The following is a 15,365-nucleotide window of genomic DNA, read 5'->3' as shown; positions in this document are numbered from 1 at the left end:
TTAAAGTTTCATATGCTGAAAATTCTGAACAAAAGAAGCGGAAGAATTATCCAAAGTCACTTGGAAGAGGTGGTAAACACAAAACTGCAACTGGTGCTTTAAACAGACATTAAGAGTAATGTAATTTAAATTAAAAAAAAAAAAAGGAAGAAAAAACAGAAAAATCCATTTTGTTTCAACTATTTTTGTTAAAAACTCTTGGGTTATAACACTGTCATTTCTGGCTTCAGGTTAGTCCTTTGGTGTGATGTGCTTGGACTGACCTTTGACAAAAAGACGTAAGACATGCTTTTCTGGAAGCTGTTCCCATTCATATGCCATTGTTCATGCCTTAAATGAAGTATGAAGTATAGTAAGTCATTTTAAAATGTGTATGCTTAGGACTGTGTGGAGGGCAGATTTTTAAAGCACTAGGATATTACTGTATTAATATTGGAGAACCTGTATTTAAAATCAAAAGACAGACGAATAACTGTATTTCAGAGAAAGGAGACCTACTGTACATGCTTTAGCTTTGGGAAGCTGACTGTATAATCAGACTGAAAAGAAACTACTGACTGGTTAAATTTGAGACAGTTTTGATAAATGCATTTGAATTGCTGGTCAGAAAGTCCATATTCTAAATGACTGAGGCTGGGATGTGATAATCATTTATACACTGATCTGACATAGCTTCACAACATATCTCATTTCCTCCTGTTTATACAATTAGAATTCCCTGAAGCTTTGCAACAGTGTTAAAAGCACAGAAACATTTCATAGGAAAGTCTCTGGCTTCTCTCCAGAAGCTGGATAGTACTGTGAACACAACTAATATTTTCTGCTACATAGACCATATACTTTACTGGCTCTGTTTTCTCCTCATCTACTTTTCTTACCTAAATATTGTGTGAGAGTAGGGCAGATGCTCCCATGCTTTGTAGCTAACAACTTCTTGTGTTGCCAAAATAGCTTTTATGCARAATTATATTTTACATTTTTTTCATAAAGTGGTCCTATATTTTTTGATTCAGAACCAAGCCTCTCATGTGTTGTTATGCCTCATTTAATATATATAAGGGAGGAGGTCTGGCACTTTCTATCTGATAATTTCTGAAGCACTAAATAGTAGGAGGGCAGATTTTATAAAAGAAAAAAAAGGTAGTTTTATTAGGGAAAAAATGTATTTCACACAGTATGATCCAGTTGTCCATTTATGCATATATTATACATTCAAGCACTGAGGACAGGCTAGATTTCATATATATTTACTGTCTTTCACATATATAGCATACATAGTGCACTTAATTTTTTCTATTTAAGATATATTCTAGTACTAAGACTAGATAAAATAAAATTAAAATTCAGATAGGTGTCTGATCCTGCCAGGAGAGCTGCTTGAACAGTTCTCAGYAGAGTACCACACATACACAGCTCTTTGCATGCCTGTTCTTTTTGCAGTCAGGTCCTTACAGAACTAAGGTTACTGTGATTATTTTGTATGCATTTAGTTCTTCTGTTGCTTGTATAGGAGAGCAACTAGTTACTAATGAATTCCATTTTCTTCCCATAGTTATAAGAAAAAATATGAAAGCCTAAAGAAAATATTGGATAAAACTTACGAGAATTTTGAATACTAAACATTGCTTATGAATACTTGGTGTAAAAACTGTGTGCAGATTAACAGGATTTGTTCCAGAGAAAACCTTGAAGTATTCAAACAAAAAATCTCGTTCTCTTTGCTGATTGAACCAGATCGGAATTCTTTCAGAGTTTTTCAGTGGTTATTATAAAAAAATGAAAATACATCAATTTTGTTTTTTTAACTGTATTAGGTTAACTTCTTCCTACTTGCTCTAATAGCATTACACTATGAATCAAATCTGCACATTATGTGCAAAATGGCAGTTAATTATTATATCGCTTTTCTTAAAGATACCATTATTAAGCATTTGTGCCCCTCATGTTCCAGTCCCTGTGTGCAGGTTCACCATGCCGTTTGAAAGTATTACTTGTGCATGACTGAGAGTACATTTGAGAGACAAGAGCTGCATGTCCTCAAGTTTTTTGAAAGTTGGATCGTAGTTTAAATACAGAGATAAGGTGTTGAGTTTTACAGTGTTCTGCTAGTGTTTTGTGAATGCCATTCTTTGCAGTGCGGACTGAATCCTGGTGAACCTAAAGATGCTATCACTGCTTTAATTATTTTTACAACTGTTTATCTGATACTCATTGAAAAAAGAATAGCATTAACATTATTAGAATTTTTAAAAACCTGTGATATGATAAATCTTTGTATTGAAGGCACTTTTTAAAATTACTGAATGTTTAATTAGTGAATTAATAACTAGAAGAAATGCAAAACAACACATCACAAAATGGTATTTTTCTTTGTCAGAATTCTAAATGCACTAACAAATATACTGTAAAGCATTTTCTTATAGTATAGAATTCTCTGGATTCTCTGCAAAATCTTCTATTAATTTTTTTCCTGCCACCTTGGGGGACACAGTGACATGTTTTCTAAAGGGAATTGGTTGACAGAAGACAGGTCTGGGGGCTTCTATCCAAACTATAATTTTTGAACAACTCTGAAAGAGCACCTGTATCGAGTGCAGGTGCAGAGCTTTGCACTTCTCTCTACTGAACTTTGTGAAGTGTCTTCTGGCCCAGTTCTCAAGTTTAGGAAGCTCCTTGTGGTCAGCGCTCTGCTGTTTGGCATGTTCCCTGATCCTCCTAATTGAAGTTGCAGGGCTGCAGTCTACGTCCTTGGGCAGGTCGCTGTTGGTGTTGAACGATGCAGGGCCCAGAGCCAACCCCGCGGCACCGTCCCCGTCCCTGGTGCCAGCGGGGGTAAGGCAGCCATCCTGCCCTTCGAGCACGACAACTCGGGCAGCTTTCAGCCCAGCTCACTCCATTCACCCTGGCAATATTTTCTTTTGAGAGGCATAAAAAATACTTCTCTGCTCTGTAGGCTTTATTGTTCTAGGTTTGATAGGTGAGGAGAAAGTGCAAACCAGTCAATATTTAAAAAAAGGTCAACTATTAAAATTTCTAACTTCCACTATTAAAATTTCTAACTTGGACTACAAAAAGGTATACTGTGCTTTCAAATGCCTTTTTCAAAATTCATTTCTGTATGAAATACATAAACCTTATGCTTTATCAACAATGGCAAATGGTACTTTCAATTAATATTTTACAAGCATACCTTAGTTTGTTCCCTGTTCTGGTACTGGGGATATAATGGGATAATACTAGCTATTATCGTCAAAGGTAATGTCTTAATAGAGACTTAAATAGCTTCATTGCTATTTTAAATCTCTGTTAACAAGATGGCAGATTTTTCTGCATATTAGAAGTTGTTATCCCACTGAGAGATACAAATTGAATGAGTCTATTTTCATACAGTCTCACTGTGATTGAAAAGTCATCTAGCCACTCATTCTAATTTTAAACAAGTATAAGTTGCATGAAATAAACGTGTTTGCATTTGGCTTTAGAAGTAAACTCCCAATATAACACTCTTACAAATGATGTTTTGCATTTTCTCTTATTTTGAACTTTTGAGTCAGAATTATCTTTTGTGGCATTTGTGGTTTTTATTTGAATAGCACATACTAGGCTGATGTCAAGTATGCAGTACGTACACACGATACAGTTTTAAAAGCTACCTTTAAAAGATGCCCTTGATTTCCCACGGAAACAAATCGTGCAAACCTTAAGGCGTAGTTCTTCCTAGAGCAGCGTGCCCAGGAGCCGGTGCTGAGCCTGCTGCACCGTACTGTGCGAGGAGTTTGCTTCCGGGCTCTGCCCTCCTTTCTCTGCCCTGAACGTAGCCTGTGACRGGGAGGCCAGGCACCCTGCATGGTTTGCTGGGCAGTATGGAARTAGCATGGGTTCTTCTCTTCCTCAAACTAGGGAGAGCAGCACCCAGGATAAAGCAGGATGCACTTAGGATTTCTCACCAGGCTTGAATTTTTAGAAATGCTGTGGAAAGGCGAGGAGTTCCCATGCGCTCACGCGGTGCTTGAGAAGGCTGCACATGCTGATGGTCCCTTAGTTTTGCAAAATTTGTTTTTGCTAACAAAGGTCTCTTACTTCAGGGAAGATTTGTATTGTCTCCTTATTTTAAAAGATTTTGGAGTTCTGCCTGGTGTTGTTACCAACATTAGCTGCTCAAAGTGCAGTTGGCACTTCATGCAGTAGTATTCAGAGGAATTAACTCTATTTTAGGTATTGCTACTGACACTGGAGGTACATAATGAAAGCAAAAGGAGAATTTTTAAGTTAAATCTACCTGAAGTTAATAAGGCTTGTGTAGGAAAAAGGTATGTGTATTCATACACTAAATGACAGGAGGTATTAAGTTAAACAGAGTTCAGCCCAGCTAAGGAAAAAAGATTAATATTGACAAAAATGAATAAGAAACATCAGAATGCCCTAGCTGGTCAAGATGTGCTATACACAGACCTTGCAGAAAGCTAGCAAAACTAACTGTGTCTTAACTGCTTGTTTTAGCAGCTGAAAATGTTAGGGCTGAAAATATTATCTAATGTTTTGTTGTTGTCCATCATTAAGTAATAAGTGTCAAAATTGTAGAAAACTTTAATTTATTCTTTTAAGCACATAATGACAAAAATCATGGTGCTCAGGGATACAGTTATGACTAATATTCCTTGTCAATCTGCTCAAAATTGCGGAAGTATCTTTAGTATAAAAGTAGTTTAATTTTCTACTTTACCATACCTGCCTTTTTTTTGTTTTAATTCCTGTATCACTCAGAAGATGACAGTGAGTTTCATGGAGAGAGTTGGGGCGGGGGGAGAGGAAGGAGGAGGGCTTGGGATTTTTGTTTTTGTTTTTTTTTTGACAGAAGAATCTAGACTAAGTGTGCCCATAAAGATTTAATTATTCCTAGGGAGGCTATCTCCCTGGGCTCCCTCAGAATAGTGAATACCATCCACAAGAATTTTACAAATCTGAGTAAACTCAAATAAATGAATAATTTAAAGCAGTTGATTTTCTTTTTGTATGCTATGCTGTAAGGGGTCTACTTGCAAAAGGTAATGCATTCTTTAGAGAATGTAAAACAGCTTTGATGTTCATTAGCTTTGACATAAGCTAAATTTTCTAAATTGAAAAATGTCTTTATAAACCTCCTTTAAAGGATTTTTTTTTAATATGGTGTCCTGCACGTTTAAAAGGTAACTTTAAAAAGTTAAAAAGTAGATGTTTTATATGCCTATCTCCTCCTTTGTCAACTTTTGTTGTATTATAATCCATCATGTTTCAAAAATGTTTTTCCCTCCCTTACGATCTTTGACAAACCTGAAAAAAGGAAAAGGAGGGAGAGACTACAGTGGAGAACCATGAAACTAGACACAGCAGTTCTCAGTGGCACGAAGTTATTAAAAAATAGTTTTCTAGCCCTTATTAACTGAGATGTCAGAGCAGCTGTGAATTCAGTTTCAGGATGGATATGTTAATACACTTTTACTTTCCACCGATCAATGACAGCATGGAAAAATGAAGGATTTTACTCATTGCTCAGAAAGAATTTTGAATGTGAAAGGAAGCTTTTATTCCTTTTATAAATAACAATGACTGTAGACAGCGTTTGGCTGAAGGTATGTTGCTAATGTGAACAAAGAGAATTACTTGTTTTAAAAATAAGGGAACCATAAAACTGGAATATATCATCAACACCACGTAATATAGTCTGTCTTGCACATTCTGGACATATGGTAAAGCTGCCTATTTATACTCCCTGAGGAATGATCCAGATGTTGTCTCCTGTGAAACACTAAAAGATATTTCCATGTTTATTACTACTTGTAATGGTCTGTATTAGTGAAAGAGGATAATTGTGTTTAGGATGTCATATGTGAACTTCTAATTTTGCTGGCCCCAGTCATTAGGGATGCAAAGAGGAAAGAGCTGAGCAGATTGTTTCAAAAGGCAGAAGTGGGTAGCATAATCTTTTATACCCTGAGTATCCTAATAATGCAAGTTCTATAAAAGAGCAATACTTGCTGTGATGAGTGTTCAACCAGAATGATTCCTTTTCCTTGAGGTACTTGCTCCTTGGGCCAGTCAGTTTGGCCACATACACAACATCTTTCTGTTAAACTCAGCTACCATTTAGCATTACAGTTCTGGCAACTAGAGCCCAGGGTTGCCTTGTCAGGTCCTCAGAGGGCAGACAGTGTCTAAGGAGTCTAAGATTTCTTGTCTTGTAATCTTGTGTTGGATATTCTCTCTCTTTCTTTGTTAAATTTACCTGGGCAAGGAATATGAAATTAATATTAACCAAGCTAATGTTAGCTTGGTTAATTGTCATTGGTTACTCCAAATTGGTTAATGTTAGCTAATGTTTAATCCTCAGTTTCTGCCAGATAAAGGAGAATTCTGAATAGCTTTTCTAACTCTGTTGAATAAATTCAGATGAGATCTTTGCATTTGCTTAATATGTTGTAAAAATGCCTTGAGACTGCATTGCCAATTATAAATCACACATAAATAGATCTAATCTGCATCAGTAACCTGTCTTGAAGTCAAGACAATGAAAACTGTCATTTCAGTAGGAGGTAAGGAATTGGGTCTATTTAATTATTGAAATAAGTGTTACTGGTGTCCGTTAGTGGTTGAAATGTAGTATAGCATACTCAGTAGTTTTGCAGTAAATTTTATTTTCACCTGAGTGACTGACAAGACTTGACTGCGAACTGAGAAATAAATTTTGGTATGCAGGCATAAATTCGAAGATGGCAGCTTCTAGCTTACTCAAGCTTTCACTCTGATAAGCAGAAGCACTGTTCTTATTCGTTTAGAATTATTTCTAAACAAATCATTTTCAAACATTCATTCCTCACTAAGAACAAATTACATGCCAAGTCTGAGTTTAAAAATAAAACAATGTTTAGAGCTCCACAAACTTGAAGAATGATTGTTTTATTTTGCAACTAATGCTCAGATCTTGCTAAATCTCCAGCTCTTGGAGCAAGGCAGACCTATAATGCTCATCGCTAAACTTTCATCCTTGGACCAAAAAGATACCAGTGGACTTTTCTGGATGGGATTCTTTGCTTCTTTGTATATTGATTTAAGTGTATGTTATGTACTATAAACCCAGCAAGAAATCAGGCTGTTAGCATCTGATGTCAGAAATCTTTTCCTTCACCAAAACACACAACAAACTGCTTGCTCTTTACTGTTACTGCTAGGTTGTCTGAAGAGGATGCTGTATTCAGCATTTAAAAAGCCATAATAAAATTAAACTACCGAGACATCCAGAGAGATCATTATGATAGTTCTATATTAGGATATTAAGATATTTTCTTTTTTTAACTGGTATCAAGATTGTTGTCTTAAAGTCTTTATCTACCTCCCTTTGTATAATTATGTTTGTTGGATTATATTTTCTGAACATTTCAACAGCATAACATTCCGTATTTTGTCTCCTTTTTGCACAGTTAATATGAATTTGAAATAATGTCATACTTTTTTGGTGAGGTTAGATCCCATGCACACACATGTGAAGTGTAAAATTCCAGTATTTGTACCCTGATCTTTTAGAATCCCATATAAAAGTAAGGTTTAGATAAGTAGTCAATTTACATTGCTTTACTGGGCTTCATTAGTTTTAATGGCATTTAATTATAGATGGTAAACAGCCACTTAGCAGGCCAGAAAGTGAAAACATGAATAGCGAAAAGAGCATTCTCTGATGATCGCCCATATCCCTGTGTGAAACCCAGATCTGTTGCTTTCTTGTACACCTCTTTGCATAACATCCTTGTAAAAGGAGATTCTCTGAATCTTTCCAGTGGGGTTGTGCTGTTTTATAAAATTTAGAAATATGTACAGAAACTTGCTTCACACTTTTCAAGATGAATTTTAAAGGCAGATAATGTAGTTTCTTTCTAGAAGGTGAGCATGTAGAGTCAGTGCTACTTTTAAATATCAGTAGACAATGACTATTCTGAGGGAAATAATAGACTGCAACTGCAAAGGGTCTGTGCACATAGATGCACCAGATAAGAATTTTTCTGTTATTTGAAAGCAATAGAAAACTGCTACTTGAGGGAAAGAAAAAAAGGTAAAGAAAGCATTAAACCTCACCTACATCACTTCATTTTGTGCTCAGAAGTTCATTGTGGACTTCCATAAAACATAAGGATGCTAAAGGATGCTAAAAAAAATCAGTGCCATAATTTCTAAGTAACTCAATAGAAAATTCAGTTGATTTGCAAATCTTTGTTTTGAAAACTGTATAAAGTATTTAAAGTATTGCAATTTTTAAAGCTGTAAATGCGAGCCTTCATACTACATTCAGTAATTTAACATAAAAAAGAAAAGAAGAACCTGATCTTGGTTGTGGGCTTGCAAATGCATGCAGTTATGCTGGAAAAGTTTGAAAGGCCTTTCAGGATGATAATTCTTTACATCTTGTTAATTCCGTATTTCCAAATACTGACTATAATTGTGTCTGTAAAAGCACCTCTGTGGCTTACAGTTACTAAGCATCAACAGTTAAGAAAAAAACATAGATAGATTTGCAATATAGAAATTGTAACCTGTAGGCTTTTATTTCAAATGCAAGAGTTAATCAACAATGCCCATCTCAAGATTTTTTTCTTCTTCCTCTTCTTGGACTCTGATCTTGCACAGGCATCAATATATATTTAAACATACACATTGCAAACAGTCGCGTTGAATGCAGTTGAAAAAGATGCAGATATTAGTGTTCGAATAAAAAGACTCAACACTGACACTCCTAAGAAGTCAAAATAATGGTTATACCAGGCTTTATAAGACTTCATTTTTAATCCTTACATCCTTAAACAAATGAGCATTTCAGCAGAGGAGGCTGAGCTCCTGTTGGGTCTCCGTTGAACTCAGTGAGCCTCCGTGTGAGTGGGCATCTAGCTGCCAAAATTGTATTTCAACTTTAGGCCTAGTATGAACAGTCAGACCTAGGCATTCAACTAGTTAAGCTTAAGCTGTATTTTAAAAGTGCACTGCCTCGTGGAAGTTGAAAGCCTGAAGCACAGCAGGTTTGACTGCTTGCCAGTCAGAGCTAGTATGTTTGACTTTCCATTGCCTCTCCTGCATTTTGGGACCTTGCTCTTGTAGTATTTAAAAGTCGGTTAACTTCACCTTCTGTGAAGTTCAATTACGTATGACATTTGTAAGAAAGAACAGGAGACGACATCAGTGACTGAGTTTATAAGAACATGTCTTACTCTGGCGAGCTGAGCTGTAATACCATTTGCAATTCCTCTCCCCGTTTTCCTGAGCTTTCCCGCAGGACGGTGGCAGCCCAGAGTGAGGGTTGCTGGTGCTGTGTGCCAGTGAGGAAAGGAGACTCTGACTTGTCCTTCCGATTTGCAGAAGGGGGGTGGCCGACTAAGAGCGTGCTCCTGGTCGCAGCCCACAACAGCATGAATGTGAGAAAGTGCCTCCCCTCTCTCCCTTTAGGCGTTAGCACATACAGAATTGCTTTTTTTGGTATATTGAGTTCTCTGGCTGCTTCAGAGATTGAGCCTGTTTGCTAGCCAGGATGGAGCGGTAAGGAAGCGGTCTAAGTTCCCGCGTTACGCAGCTGCAGCGCACGTACTCTGTGTCTTTGCACTAGTAGCAGGTTTTGAACATCCTGTTGTAGCAGTGCCGAATGCAGATGAGGCCTCGCGCTGACTACCTCCGATGCAATAAGTAACAAGCTCATACAGTAGCGGATGTTGATTTCAGGCCTTTGGCAACAGGAGCATCTGTTGGCCACATGATTTGAGGAGGCGGTAGTGGTGGGGGGAATAATAAACAAGAGAAATTCATTTAATTAAGAATTTATTCCAGTGCAGTATGTGGTGAACACAATACCCATAATGCCAGCTCCGACTGAGAGAGGTCCTACAGCTTCTCCTAGGAAATGAAGGTGAACTCGGCTATATTGTACTTTATGTTGTGCTCTAAAATGTAACGAAAGATGCCACCTGTTTCTTTCAGGCTGAGTCAGATATACCTGGATATTGTGTCAAAAAACACACTCTCAATTCTAGTTTTTGAGGAAACGTGATGCTCTTTTACCTGTTGCAATGTAATTGGATAATGCATGTACAAATGACTTGTTTAGCCTGCCAATGAATGTTGCTAATGCCTTACCAAAAAACAAAAAGCATATTTTTTGTATTTTTTTCCTCAGAGGCAAATCCAAACAATGCTAGATTTGGGAAACTGTTTACTGAAAAGCATTTTCTAATAGATCTCTGAAGAAGTGCAATTGTATAACTATTATTGTTCAGTGCATACAGTACGTTGTCTCCATCACTGTACACTGCTGCTATTAGTGCTTGTTCTAATAAATCTCAATGTACACTGTTTAAACTGCTGTCATCTCTGTTCTGATTTATTAATATAAGAACTGTCTCAGTCACTTCAGAATAGGATTCTTGAGGGAACTGTTTGTAGCTAGTTAAGTGAATTAACTGTTGATCTCACCATTTAAATATCGTTGTACAGGTTGACTTTATACAGGTGGGTGATAGTGGCAGTGATAATGCCAGAACAGCGGCTTCTGAGAATCATCATCCTCTTCCTTTCTAACCGTCTTCACTGCAGGGTTATTTTTATAAAACTTTTCCCACGTGACTCTCGGTGCAGTTCCTTTAAATCTGTCAAGAGCTACCTGCTGCAGTCTCAGAGAAGATAATTTTCTTGTTGGCAGTTCCCAGTTTTATCTTTATGCTGCAGCTGGTAAGAGCCTCCTCTTTTTTTCCCCTTCAAGCTGCTTTTTATGATTAAAGGGAGCTTGCAGTATGCTTCTAAAGTGTTGTGAGAGGGTTTAAGGGAAATGGGCTCCTGGTGATCTCTAATAAACTTGGGGAAAAAGAGGCATGAAAGTGAAGGAAAAAACCCTACCAGACACCTACCTCTTCTGGCATCTTCTTGGAAAAGCAACAGAGTGTAGAATTTTTCCGTTATATTTTCTTGTGAATTGTTCAGTCCTTCAATCTCATTTTATTTAAAGCATAGTAGCAAACAGTATGTTTTGGAGGAGAATTTAGGCAGTTTTGTTGTTTCTTGGCATGATAAAGAACAAATGTTCCAACAGTCTGGAACGCAACCTGCGTGGWAGCAACAGCAAAAGAACGGAAAACACTTCTTTCATGCCTGGCAACGCGCTTTTTTATGCTGCAGAGTACAGATTTGATCTTACCTGAACGGATGCTCAGTGCCCGGCAGCGCGCTGGGAGCTTGCTCGCGGCTGAACAGGTCTTGTGCTGGGATTTAGGTCCGGTCTCACATTTAGGTAGCTGGGATCCATGCTCTGCCCCTGAATGCTTGGCAGAACGAACCTGCCTTTTCTCAATGACACTTGCTCAGCAAAATCGCTGTGCTTGGGTATGGAAAGTTACTTGTCGCTACTGAATGGGTTGGAGAGGGAAGAACAACCCACAAACACCGCTGGAACAGATGAGCGTGGGGGAGGCCGGTGAGGCAGCAGGACCCTTTTTTTTTGTTTGGACATCCAACTTAACGTAAAAACTGCTACTCCGCTACTCTGCGAGTCGCGTCGAAGCGGTAGCAGGCTAAGAGGCAGGTTAAGTTCGGCATCCCAGGACGTGTTTTGAGCTGCGCTCTCTGTTAAGGGTAAATTTAAAAGGAATTCAAAAGGGGTGGTTAAACGGTGCAGAAAAACGCGTTACAGACAYGAATCGGGCGTGAATACAGTTTTCACATGTGATTAGGATTGCATATGTAGTCAACGTCTGGCTTGCCTTTTCACATGCCTTTTTCCTCAGTAAAAATCAAATATGTATATGCTTTTTTAGTTGCTGAATGTCTGGGCACATATCACCTTTCTTGGACAAAATAATGAGACTTATTACTCACTCAGATTTAACTGCTTCCCTAGTTTTCTTGAGCAGGTTTTTTGACAAGTCAGTGAAGAAGAGAAAAATTATACACGTTTCCAAAAACTAGAGTTTTTGGACTGTAAGTAGGGACATTCAAGTTAATCTTTTTTTTAACTGCTAAAATATAAGGTATAGAAATATCTTTTAAGTTAGTTCCTCCTTAAGTAGGTTATTTTTGCGAGCTTGGCATTACATTTAGCAGTCAAACAAGCTGGGGTGATAAAACACATGGGCATTTCCATTCTTTAACTGCAGTTCAAGGGCTGATTCAACTTAAATGCTGATCAGCCAACCCAGCACAACGTCCTTATTCAGAATATTCCTGTCACCAAGCATAAAAAGCAGCCTGAGCGTGTCAGCTGTCTGTTAAAATGTTTGCTATCAGGAAACCGCTCAAGTGTCTGCTTATTTTATGTCTACATGTGTGAAAAGGGAAAAACAAAATCTAGGGAACTAGATGAGGAAGTATTCTTGTAGTGTGAAAAAACCCACGATGAATAAGAATAGGTGTAGCTGTGAAAGGGGATACAGACTTTTGAATGCCCTACAAACACCTACTTTTTGTCTAATTTGTATATATTCTCAAAAAGATTTGAAAGTACTTTGTAAATATGAGTCAKTTCTTGCAGTATCCTGCTCAGGGAAGTGATACATCAGCACAGCCAGATACAGTAGGTTTCGTAAGACTGAGGTTAATTGTCCGGTGCTGCAGAACAACTAGTGGCAATGCCAAAAGTAAGCCCACTCCAAGTCTCCTACTCAGATTAAAGCTTAAGGAGAAGAAACAAGCAACAGGATATGCCTGCTGCTGAAGAAAGTACTGCCCAGAGATAACTGTACCAATGCACATCAGACGGATTAACATGGACTACTTACATTATGGTAGTCAAAGACTGCTGTGTGGCCTTTCTCGAGGCGTTGTGATGCAGCAGCTCCTGTTCTGCATCCCGGTCCAGGTGGGTGTTGAAGCCCCAGGGCTGGCACTTACCCACTCAGTGATACTGGCAAAAGGGTTCAGCCATTGGGGCAGCATCTTCCAAAGGAAGGGCAGCATTAAACCTACCCTGGATCGCGTGAGCTTGCTTGTTTCCAGATTTGTCTTCACTAACCCAGTATTAGTAGATGAAAATAGCTTTGTTGTACGTGAGTAGGGTGTACGTAAGCAAACGACAGACCATTTCTCTCGGCTGAAGGATGTATCCACTCCTTACTGTTAATAAGTTTAAATGCAAACTTGCTCTCTTTTCAAGCCTCTCTGTGGAGTACTACTTTTGCATTTCTTACTATTCAATACTTTATAGCTAACACGTCCATCTGCCCATTCAAAATACTGTGTACAAAATAAGGGCAATTACAGAGGAGCAGAAGCTGGGATATTTCGGACACTTCAACTGGCAATAGATCTAGACRTTTAATATGTTATTAGAAGACGCACGCTTGAAATGCAGATCRAGTAGTGTCTGCCCTTTTGTGATCAAAGCTCTGAAAACTGAAAGGTAAGTCTGTGGAAGAGACTACCACCAGAGCATACGCTCCTTAATCTCTTTTGTGTTTCCTTTTCCTCATTAACACTGCTGTAGTGGGAAGGCAGGGAAGGAGCCAGACGTGCAACATGTTTCATTTTCGTCAAGTCAACAGATGTTGCTAGTCTAAAGGTGAAAGGGGGATAACGTCAACAGAAAGGCATGGAGAAGTAAGTTGAACTGCACATCTTGTAGCCTTTGATTCATGTAATACTTACAAAGTGCAACTTCTAATACCATGATTGCTGGGCAAGTGTCAGGTTGTAATACAGCGCCTCGTAGCAGGAGGTCCACCTTGTTATATTGCAGCGTGGCCTATGAATATGTATTATCACAGTCTATCCTGTGACAAAGAGGAGGAGGAGGCTCCAACAGGGTTTAATTGAGCTGTAACCCTGAAGAAAATGGTATCATAGAGGAAATAGTTATAATATCTGTATACATACATGAGAGCTTAATGCAATAAATCTGCACAAAATAAATATCTAACCGTAGCTGATTTCCTTGTTCCAGTATACTGCATAATTAAAATAGCATTTGTGAATTGATTTTAAAGTTTCACTGYGCTTGAATTATATCAGGAAAAATGCAACATGGAAGTATCTCTGCTAAAGCTATCTCTTCTGAAAGCTTTCATGTTGTTTTAAATGACTTTCTTCTTGTTTTAAATGATTTTTCTYCCCTCCATGGTCTCTCAATAATGTAATGTATTGTGAGCAGCAATCATTGTGAGCGTCAGGCTAACAGAGCCCAGTACCAGAGCAAACTATGTCAAGACCAGGTAGGAGCCCACCATGTCAGCAGTACTGTCCAATATATATTTGATAACTATGTTCAGCTATGCTATAACACAGCCTTGCTGTTCTCCCTGTTCTGCCAGTAGCTGTATGTAAATAGTGTTTTGAATAATTGCTGGACTTTTCCTCAGTTGAGTAGTAACTTTTTTCTCCTGACGAGTTTCCCAAGACATCCCTGCTGCACCCCAGATACGCCCCCGAATGTCAAGCGTGGATATGCACACACATAGCACGCACTAATAGGCCATCACACTACATCACATGTATTTTCGTGATATGCATGATACACGCAATTCGACTATCATCTCTTGAATCAGCATAGCATGTCTATGTAAACTGTATCAATGCTCCAAGAGCAGCAGATCAGATTTTTCTAATATTTTTTCCTTTTCTCCTATTTAAGTGTTTTCCACATTATGGCTTCCAGAATTCTGCATGTTAAAAATTAGCTTTGAACTGTTTCACATCCTTTCCCAAATATCGGATAGGAGATAATTTATCCAGTAGCTCTTTTCCCTGCTCCATCATGCTCCATATATGGTCCCATAATTCATGTTATTTTTGTTACCTACTGAAATATGACAAGATCTATGTTGCTCAGACCATTGCTTTCTAAGGAAATACTCATGCCATCTGCTGGGAGATGATGGAATTTGGCAAGTGATTTTTCAACACTAGTTTTTTTAGATGTTACATTCGTATAGGTGTTCTTTTGTAAAATTTAGTAAATGTAACTCAAAGGCACTTAAGTCAGGAGATCTGGCAAACAGTATATGAAGAGAAGTGTCTTGTTATTCGTCTTCTGTACTAAGTATTTTCAACTTGTTTCTTCCTCTAAATCCCATTTTCTAAATTTCAGCTTAACTTTAGTGTCTGAGCCCCAGTAAACTCATTTGATAGTCCCCCTCCCTCCTGCGAAGCCAGCCTGTCAGCCCAGGCTGCCTCCGTCACAGTTTCTCCAAGCTGCTCCCTACTGAATCCTTCTCCTCCTCTTGAGGATTTTGGTACCTTTTTGCGCTGGTGTTTTTCCTCTTGAATCCTCGAGCTGCTCCCTGATCCCGCACCGGTGACCTCCCCCCGGCTGCGCTTGTGTTACTGCGCACGATTCCGCTCTGTTCGCTTTCCCGCGGCTCTTCCGCAGCGCGGGG

The 15,365-nt window shown here is 38.4% G+C and overlaps 1 long non-coding RNA gene across 1 annotated transcript; it reads right to left on the bottom strand.

Annotated features, from left to right (window-relative positions):
• Nucleotides 1-9,698: 9,698 nt before the first annotated feature.
• On the bottom strand, nt 9,699-11,406 carry LOC146600548 (uncharacterized). The gene is made up of 3 exons (XR_014897910.1): nt 11,198-11,406; nt 10,911-11,105; nt 9,699-9,752 (listed from the first exon to the last, which is right to left on the bottom strand). It is a non-coding gene; the product is annotated as an uncharacterized LOC146600548 (long non-coding RNA).
• Nucleotides 11,407-15,365: the final 3,959 nt, after the last annotated feature.

Source organism: Rhea americana, unplaced genomic scaffold (genome assembly GCF_003343005.1).
Source record: "Rhea americana isolate MKP2758 unplaced genomic scaffold, rheAme1 scaffold_12, whole genome shotgun sequence".
NCBI classification, from domain to species: Eukaryota; Metazoa; Chordata; class Aves; order Rheiformes; family Rheidae; genus Rhea; species Rhea americana.
The sequence above is the reverse complement of the archived record's forward strand: the minus strand, read 5'-3'. Positions and strand labels throughout refer to the sequence as shown.